Genomic DNA, 9,899 nt, shown 5'->3' with positions numbered 1-9,899 from the left:
AGATATAGTAGCTGAAAAATAATTGAAGAACAAAGTAAATTATTTTGATCAAAGCATCTTTTTATTATTTCACACTGTAGATCATTAGAATTTACTTGTTAAATGTATGGTGCTTCTGCAATATTAATATCTTTTCACGTCTCTAAGTTATTATTTATCCTCTTTGGAAATTTCAAATAGAGTACAAATACATTGCTACATTATAAGTAATACCTCAATATTCCATTTAATAGCATCATATTAAAATGTAATTACTATTTATTCACAAATTTACTTCCTGAGAATAAAGTAGAATGTGGGGAAAAGTAGTATTTATTAATTCAGGAAATAAAATAGACCACTTTTAAAAATTTTTTTTTCAGCATATTATGAGGGTACAAATATTTAGGTTACATATATTGCCTTTGCCCTGCTTGAGTCAAAGCTTCAAGCACATTCATCGCCTAGATGGTGCACACAGAACCTATTAGGTGTGTATATACCTATCCCTTCCTCCACACTCCCACCTGCCTGACACCCAATGAATGTTACTACTATATGTACACAAAAGTGTTGATCAGTTAATACCAATTTGATGGTGAGTACAGATGCTTGTTTTTCTATTCTTGTGATACTTCACTTAGTAGAATGGGCTCCAGCTCTATCCAGGATAATATAAGAGGTACTAGATCACCATTGTTTTTTGTGACTGAGTAGAACTCCATGGTGTACATATACCACATTTTATTAATGTACTCATGTGTTTATGGGTACTTGAGTTGTTTCCACATCTTTGCAATTGTGAATTGTGCTGCTATAAACATGCTAGTGCAGATGTCTTTTGTTCTTTGGGGTAGAAAACAAAGGTGCAGGCCTTGCCATCATGGAACTTATAGTCTAGTGGGGAGAATGAAGAAAATAAAAATCACCCATAATTACACTATTCAGAAACAAACTTTAAGGTTTAGCTATAAAAAATAATTAAAAAAATAAAAGTATAGACCACTTTAAGACATTAGATCTATAATTTAAAATGTAAAAATTACTTTAAGATATAAAAATTCTAATTTAAAAATTTCTAACCTACTTCTAGCAAGAGTGGTTATCCACCATTGTAAATCATGCAGAATCTCTTTCTAATTTATAATTAAACACTTATTTCCAACAGCACCTGTTTCATAAAATAGAGTGCTTCGTGAATTTGTGTGTCATCCTTTGCAAGGGCCTGGCTAATCTCTGAGTCATTCCAATTTTCATGTATGTGCTGCCAAAGCAAGCATGATTTTTAAATATCTTTGTTGTTGTTCTTACTAGTATCAACCACCATTAGACACTTAATTTTTAAATTTATTTCCATTTTTATTGTAAATTGACAATTTATGCATATATTGCACAAAGTGGTGTTATGATTTAAGAATAACTGTGGAATAATTAAATGAGGGTAATTAACATACTTGTCACCTCAAACATCATTTCTTGTGGTGAGAACATTTCAAATTTACTCTTCTAGCAATTTTGAAATGTACAATACACTATTATTAACTATATTCACCATGCTATGCAATGGATCTCAACAAAACCTTATTCCTCCTGAGACTTTGTAGCCTTTGATCATCATCTCCCCATTCCCTCCACCCTCTAGCCTTCATAACTGCCATTCTACTCTCTGCTTCTATTAGCTCAATTCTTTTAGATTCCACATATAAGTGAGAACATGTGGGTATTTGCCTTTCTGTGACTGACTTATTTTACTTAGCATAATATTCTCAAATTACACCGGTGTTGTCACAAATGACAAAATTTCCTTCTTTTTTAAGGCTGAAGAGGATTCCATTGTGTATACATGCCACATTTTTTTTAATCCATTCATCTGTTGATGTCCACTTAGTTTGGTTATTGTGAATATTGCTGCAAAGAACATGAAAATACAGACATCTCTTCAACAAACTGATTTCATATCTTTTGGGTAAATACTCAAAAGTGGTATTTTTTGGTTTTGTGGTACATATAAAATATGGTATATGTATACCATGGAGTATTACTCAGCTATGAGAAATAATGGTGATATAGAATCTCTTTTGTTCTCCTGGAAAGAGTTGGAACCCATTCTGCTAAGTGAAGTATCCCAAGAATGGAAAAATAAGCACCACATGTACTCACCAGCAAATTGGTTTCCCTGATCATCACCTAAGCGCACACTTGGGAATAACACCAACTGGGTGTCAGGCAGATGGTGGGGGGGAGGGAGGGGATGGGTGTATACCTACGTAATGAGTGCGATGTGCACCTTCTGGGGAATGGACACGCTTGAAGCTCTGACTCGGGGGGGAAGGATGGGCAATATACATAACCTAAACTTTTGTACCCCCATAATATGCTGAAATAAAAAAAAATGTGTATTTACACTAAACTGTAGTCTATTTAGTGTACAATAGCATTATGTCTGAAAAAACACAATGTGCCTACATTAGTTACAGATGGTATGAGGGCAATTCTGATCTCCTAAAAAGAGAGCTAGAGAGAAAGCTTCTATATCTTCTTAAAGAATACGTAAATGATCATGGACAGAATGTTGGTGGAAGTATGGACATTAAAGGCTATTTTGATGAGGTCTCAAAAAAAATGAGAAACAAGTTATTAGATAATGGAGAAAAGGCAATTTTTGATATAAATAAGGGAAGGCTGTCAAACTTCATAGACTCTGTAGGACAGGGCTATAGAGCTATTCATCTGCAAATTTGTATTAATAGCATGCTTCAAGAAAAGGGAAGAATAGCCCTGTTAGTGATTCATAAATCACCAAGGCCACCACCTGGGTTTCAACAGGCTAGACAGCCTCCAACCAAAGCCACAGGTGTGGGGCCACACAGAGCTGAGGGAGATAACCTCTGCCTGGCACCTAATTATCATTTATATTAATATTGATATGATATGGTATTATTTTCCTGGCTACAGTGTTCATGATCTCTTTTGTAACCTTTTTATATAGACCAGCAACTACAGACTAAGAATTAAGGTTTGCTTTATAAATATTAAATATTACGAAGTACTTTATATTATTGCCAATAGAGACAGGTTGAATAAAAACTTGGTGCAATGAAACCATCCTAAGTCCAGCCCTGTCCTTAGCATTAATTACTGTCTCATCCTCTGCTGGGCTCTCATTCTCTGAGCCTTGGGACTTTCATGAGGACTTAATCTACATACTTCTTAGGATTGTTGTGAACAAAATAACTCTGGAAATGTTATAACTCGGAAATATGATGAATGATAAAATATATAATCTATTATTGGTGGTATAATTTTAGTAGTTAAATTTGATTATTTAAGGTAATGATAGACAAACTTAAAAATAGCTGCTTCTCTGCTGGATATGCAATTAAATTTGTTGTGACTGTGTGAGACTGTTTGTGCCCTCTTGGCACTTGGGAATGTATTTTACGTCTTAAAAATATTTAGAGCAGAAAATATTTTAAAAATGATTACTTCATATATAACAATTTAAGTTCTAAAGGTAATGGTGTTTTAGCTTTAGCCTCGGGAAAATCTATTTATAATTGTTTGTCTCCTACCCGCTAATGTCATTTAAGGTGTAATGAATGAACCGTGAGTTTGATTTTACATTAATCATGAAAACATCACCTTGACATTTAAAGGGAAAGAAAACATTTTATGGGCTTGCAAACAAGCACTTAAAATATTAAAATGTCTCCTTGATGAAAAAACAAAATGCTCCTCTTTTGTCTTTGAAAAATGTCAATGTTCCTCTCCATAGTAACATATGTCAACATATCCTACACAGAGCTGGAGTGAAGTAGCCCATAATTCTGCAAGTTATCATTGGGTTTTGCTGTGAACTCAAGCCATTTTTTATCTTGAGAGATAGACAAGTAAGAAGTGATTTTCAAAATGTCTACCTTGAGAATGAGGGAATTATTCTTTGAGGGGGAAAAGAGCAGACAAATCAACCATTTTTTAAGTGAAGTTAATTCATTTTGATGGGATTATAAATTTGGGAGGTGACTGACACATAGATATGTTTATCATTCTTACCCAGTGGTTCATACTGTGTGAGCTACAGAGGAGGTTCAAATGGGAGGAAGACACTGAGGTGACAATAGGTATCAGAAAGGGTATGGAAATCCCTATTCATGACTATAGAGTGAATATCTCATTTGTCAAATGTATGGTGGTAGATATATGTATACATTACAATTGAAATTTATAGGCCGGGTGCAGTGGCTCAGGCCTGTAATCCTAGCACTCTGGAAGGCCGAGATGGGAGGATCACTGGAGTTCGGGAGTTGGAGACCAGCCTGAGCAAGAGCGAGACCCTGTCTCTGCTAAAAAAATAGAAAAATTATCCAGGCATGGTGGCACACACCTGTAGTCCCAGCTACTTGCCAGGCTGAGGCAGGAGGATCCCTTAAGCCCAGGAATTTGAGGTTGCAATGAGATATGATTTCGTCCCTGAACTCTTGCCAAGGCAACAGAGCAGGACTGTCTCAAAAAATAAATTAATTAATTAAAAAATAAAATTTAAAAATAGAAATATACATGAATTTGTATTTTACATATAATAAAAAATATACAATTCATATGTGACATAAATATATGCATTTGCATTATATATATAATACATATTCATTTGGGATTTGACATTATTGGTTTTCTTAACCTGTGGATAGTAAAGTCACAACTACCAGCCACTGAATGCCAAATTTTTAACTTTTACCACCCTCAAAAACTAATGCTCATTTTAACAATTGAGAGGTTATAACACTTGTGAAAGGATTTGTCAATTCAAATTTGTAGACAAAATATAGTCAGATGAAATCATCCTCTTGAAACACATTAGGAATGTTACTATCTTCAGTCTCCAAACCAGTGTTCTATATAATTAATTTTAATAAGAAAAATTATTCATACATTTACTATGTTCACAGACATATGAAAAACATAGATATAAAATACATCCATAGAGAAAAGGAGAAAATATTAAAAATATTAATAACAATTATGTCTGAATAATGAAATGGATTCATTTTCAGTTTCCTCTTAAGGTTTCCAATAATTTATATAAAAAATATAAGTTACTCTTACAATTTAAAAGAAAAAATTTAAGTAAGCCAAGGCACTCTACGCAGCAAAAATTGAATCTTTCTTTTGTATGTTTTGATTATTTTTAGTTTTCCTTAGGTTGCTATAGGACTTACATTATTATAATATAATCAAAGCTCCCTAATAATTAAAAATTAAAATAAATAAATAAAAGCTCCCTAAGATCAGAAAATATTCAAATATTTATTTATTGAATAATATTTATTGAGTAACAAATATCTTTAGCTGTTGTTCTGAAGTACTTGGGATAAACTCAAGAATACAACAATTGTGGTTCATTTACTTGCAGAGTTTAAAGCATAAAAGGATTATGGAAATTACAATTACAGCAAACAATACAATCAGAAAGATAAAATCTAAAACTGAAGGACAATAATAAGCTGTAATAAACATGACAGAGATTTGATACCCTCAATGCATAAAGAGCTCATAAATATTGATAGTAACAGCACAGAATTATCAGTCTTAAAAATGACCAGAGTCAGGAACAGACAAAAATGTAAGTAATGAATACGGGAAAAAATGCCAATATTCAAAAAATGCCAATATGACTACAATGAAGCACTATTCTCTTAATATCTCTGTGTTTTTTTCTCTCTCCTGCTCTCTCTTTCTCTCTCCCTCTTTCTCTCTCTCTTTTTCTCTCATTGGTCAAGATCAGGTTGGTAAGGCTGGGTTCAGTCCAGCTCTCTCACACAAATTTTCCAGAATGTAATTTAACATTTTTTTTAAATATTAAAAAGTTTTCATTATAATATGAGCAAACAATTTTTCTTCTAATTGACCAAGTACTAAGTGGTCAGAAATTCAAACCAATACATTCATACAAAGACATTTAATCAAGAGTTATTTACACACATACAATGAAAACAATAGTATAAAAGTATTAGTATGCTCTTTCCCTGTGCAGTTTCATATACTGCGCTTCTCCATGTTTTCGGGAGGGGAGAAGAGAGGAGCAGGCTTGAAGGGCAGGGCATACGGATTGTTGGAGCAGAGTTTATTACTTAACCTCTGGTATCCAAACAAGGACTTTTGAATGTGCAACAGAAAAGTCTTTGAATGTCATGCTTTGTGAAGGAAAATATATTTCTCTGAATTCCTCAGAACGCATCAAAAGGCAGGCTTTGGGAAACAAACCATGGAGATTTTCTCACAAACCAGAGAAGATCTCTCTTCTGCCCATGACTCAGGCAGTGAGGTAACAGAAAACAGATGACAAGGTCCTGAAAAGATGCTGGTTACATCTTGTGGCCCCACAGAGACCTCAAGAGACTGAGAATCTTCCTAGTGCCCTGGGAGATCATGCAAAGTTACCACAAGCAGAAGTCTAAAAGCAGGACAAAGATGAACATAACTGGGATATGGTTTCCAACAACATGTACGAGAGCTTCACTCCAAATTGCCAATGAGATCCTGTGATTATGTAGTTGTCATGAACCAGGGCCCAGACCAATCCAGTCATTGTGTTACAGAAACCAGGGAGAACCCAAAGGACGCCATGTGTATTTGAAGAATTCATTCCCAATTTAGTAAGAAAAACAGTAAGCCCTGATTACAAATGCTTAGGCTATTGGAAGACCCTTGAAATTGACACTTACTAGTTAGGTTTAAATTTTTTCCAGAGAGCGGTACCATATTTAACAAGGTTTTCTATTACTATATTAGGCTACTGCTATCATTGATTGTGGTTATATTCTTGATTGTACTTAGACCTTTTAGGGATTGCATCTTTATGTAGAGAGTTATATTTTTATAGAAGGACATTGTATGCAGATTTCCTTTTTTTCCTTTTGTAAACTGTAAAAACAAATTTTGTTTTATAATAAAATGTAGGGATACTCACCATGTTCTTTATTTTATGTCATTGCTAATTTTGAAATATGCATTATTTAAAGACTTATGCTTTAGAAGCATTTTTTTTTCCTGTGACAGCAAGACATGGTTCAGATACTTTACATTGTCCTCTCCAGCAAAGGTGTTAGTAATACTTAATTTTGAACTTAAGTGCCAGGATTTCAGTGTATGATGCTACATAACTCTTCAATCGTAAATGTTTATGATGCTATTAAATAGTGATACTCATGTCTGCATTTGATTTCACAATCATGACTCCTAATAAAATGTTACTGAACCAAACCACATGCTTCTACATAAATAATTATAATGTATCCTAATGAACACTTGAACTATTAAAGTTCACTCAGAATTGCAATATCATAATAAATTGACCAAACCATTAAAATTCAATGAAAGAATAATGACAGAAAAATCAATTTTAACTTCTGATATACCAACATTAATGCAGAAATATTTCTTATGCTAGTAAGTACTATACTTATCAGCATGATGCACAGGCTCTCAATTTTTATGCAAATTTTTATTATCTGTTAATGTCTTGGTTATTGTACAATATTTGTATTTAAGAAACAAATGAATACTGGCAAATATGAGATTTGATAACATTAATTATCAAGGTTACTAGATATAAATTTTCATCTATCCAGAAGGTAAATTAAAGATGTGTCTTTAAATGATGAATTTTCCCCATTTTAGGAAAGAAGTAGATAGTAGAGTCTGTTCTACCATAGATTAATATCTGATGATTACAAAGCCCTTTGCCTTCTACCTTGAGGGATGGACCTCATCTCCTCAAATGTAGGTTTTGATTAAAAGGAAGATAAATGAAAACCATTTTCTTGGTTCTTTCCTGCCCACTTCTGAGCAGACATACACATTTAAATTCCACTTATTTCTGTTTTGTAAGTGCTCATACCTCCCATCCCCACAACATATTGCTACCTTTCAATCTCTGCAGTAGTTCAGATTCAATGAAAAGAATGCACAAGATCATTCTGTTTCAAAACAATTAGAAAAGATGAGAAGCAAAACCGTTCATGGAAGAATAAGCCAGAAAGAATTTGGATTAAGAAGAAGTCTCTGGGGTGTCCAAATTAGAATAGTTGGGATGGGTCAAAAATAGTTTGCTCTCGTTTTGCATATGGAAAAGTTCTAGATTGGAGGAAGAACCTAGAGATTTTGAATCAGAAAACATGGGTTTTCATTCCATTACTGACATTGAGCTGGGTATCACCTCTCGTAGAATTTGTAACCTCTCATTAATAGAGATATCTAGCTCATAAGTTTCCAGGATTCCCTCAGATGATTAGCATAATAGGATTTTATGAAATAGGATATAGTATGTTAGTGTAAATTGTCATTCAGTTAGAAATGTCATGGCTCAATATTCTTATTGATGGGTTATTTGCTCAAGTCAGTACTTTGGGGGATATCTTTCAACTGGCCATTGTTATCTTTGAGTTCATGAGAAATTATCAGTCCACTTAATATTATTATTTGAATACTCAATAATTCAGGCGGGCATTTTGCTAAGAAATTTAAATGCATAATTTTCCTATGTAATACTTAAATAACTATAAGAATGTTATTTTCTCTATTTTATACTTAGGAAACTGTAGCCTGGAGAAGTGAATCAGGATGACATTTTTATATATTAAACTAGTGTGTTTTTCCTCCATTTATTTCCTATTACCCAGTAACATTAATCTATAACCAGGATATTTTATGCCCAATGTCTCAGGGACAGTAAGACACCACAGAAGTTTGTAATTTCTGATAAAGCACATTTTCCATTTCCTTCTCAAATCCTAGTACATTATAGTTACTAACTGTAGTGAATTTTATTTTAATTTCCTACAACATAAAAGAAAGTTTTATAAATATGTTATTTCATTGAATCCTCTGGAAAAAAACACTATGAAATATGGGCAGTTTTTATACATATTTTATAAATACCTGTGAAATTTTATAAAAACATCACAGACCTGAAATAGGTATCTATCTCAAGTCACATGGATATTAAGAAGTAGAATAAGATTTCAAACCTTTCTAACTGCCCTACTCCCAAAGAAATGACCTGAGAGACTATAAAGGAATCTTATATGTTATACTCTTAAGCCCAGGTGTAAATGATTTTAAAAAAAATAAAAAGCAGATTTGTAAACACAAGGAAACATTGAGCCTATGCACTTGTAATGCGGTTAGACACTGGAGAAGTTGCAAGAACACAGAATTCCCCTAAGCCCACCATCAAGCCAGAGTAAAAGAAATGTTAGTGAGGTATGTCTAGGCAGATGGCCAAAATTCAACTCGTTGACCTCATACCACATCCACATGCCCCAGTATTTCAAATAAAAAAGTAGTATGATTTTTGCTAATCAACAAAAAAATGTAGAGATGGTGGAGCATGTCACAACTCTGCTAAATTTCTGAGCTCCAGGAGAGCGCAGGATCAGCCAAATTGTTAGTGGGCTCCAAAATGGGGAGGAGCAAAGGTGGGAATAGCAGACCCAACCTCAGATGCCCACAGCAGTGTCCTGCATGTGCAGAAAGCAAAAGACACCATGGGATAATCACAAATATAGGTTTTTTGTTGTTGTTTGCTTTCCATCCCTCATTCCCAAAGACAGGTTTTTCACACAGCTATTGAAGCTTCATTTCAGGGCCCCTAACTATCGTGAGCTCCTCCAAACATGTGAGATGGGTTGAAATTGGCTTGGTATTTTCCAATGTCTTATTTAATTGAAGAATAAGTTACAAAAATATAATACACATATATTTAAAATGCATATCAAGTTCAGTGAATTTTGACAAATTTATTCCCCCATGTTACCACCGATCCTATCAAGATAAAGAACATTTCCATCACCCCGGAAAGTTCCCTTGTGCCCTCATCTAGTATACCCCACCCTCAAAGGCAAATACTCTTCCTATTTTTT

At 33.7% G+C, this 9,899-nt stretch overlaps 1 pseudogene; it reads right to left on the bottom strand.

The window, feature by feature from the left end:
* Positions 1 to 1,156: 1,156 nt before the first annotated feature.
* LOC123649549 lies at positions 1,157 to 1,255 on the bottom strand (annotated as a pseudogene).
* Positions 1,256 to 9,899: the final 8,644 nt, after the last annotated feature.

Source organism: Lemur catta, chromosome 13 (genome assembly GCF_020740605.2).
Source record: "Lemur catta isolate mLemCat1 chromosome 13, mLemCat1.pri, whole genome shotgun sequence".
Taxonomy (NCBI): Eukaryota; Metazoa; Chordata; class Mammalia; order Primates; family Lemuridae; genus Lemur; species Lemur catta.
Note: the sequence above shows the minus strand (reverse complement) of the source record. Positions and strands in the feature narration are given on the sequence as shown.